We start from the raw sequence: 846 nt of genomic DNA on the forward strand, positions 1-846 counted from the left end.
AAAACTAATAGGCTAACCTTGTGCCATAGGTGCACTTTAATCTCCAGAAACTCCAATTCATTGTAGTTTCAATTCTTGCATATTGTTTCATCTCTGATTGGTGTCCCTAAGATTTATAGTTTAGATTCGTGCACTTTAATCTGAAGAATTATTTTTTGGTATTTTTTATTTAAGAAATCACTTAAAACTCTTATTTTATTGAAAAAATTAATTTGACCCAAATTTTCTTATTTCACCTAGAAATATCAAAAAACCCCATATTGAGTAAAACATTATTTGACTGATTTATCTATCAATGAATAATACTTATTTTCTATTTTTAGGCATCACAAATTATAAATCCATCATTTTAGTATTCATAAATCATCATTTATTTTTAATAAAACTACAGAATAACACATGAGTTACATTTCTTATTAATCATAGAATAAACTTCATCCACTAAAATTATTATTATTTTTAATTATCATTCTAGTTTTGTTTTCTATTCATCATTACTATTGTTATTAAATTAAAACAGGAAGCATAACGATATATGCGTACACGAAAAATGGGAGGGGTACATAGGATGTTGTCGGAATTAGAAAGGAAAATAGCGTGTTTTGGACGCGTGTCAAGCATTGGCACTGGATAAAGGCCAACAACGAAGCAAGGCACATTGATAATTGCAAAACGTATGCACTTTTCACCATCATTTTATGACACTTTATCCTATGCAAATTGTAGAAAACCAACTTAAATTAACACTTTTTAGGTGAATTTTGCATGATTGAATAAATTAGTTCTTTACTAATTCTTGTCCAAGTTTTCTTTGAGTTTTGTAGGAAATTGAATATTAAAGAATAA

This window comes from Lupinus angustifolius, chromosome LG09, assembly GCF_001865875.1.
Source record: "Lupinus angustifolius cultivar Tanjil chromosome LG09, LupAngTanjil_v1.0, whole genome shotgun sequence".
In the NCBI taxonomy this organism is placed as follows: Eukaryota; Viridiplantae; Streptophyta; class Magnoliopsida; order Fabales; family Fabaceae; genus Lupinus; species Lupinus angustifolius.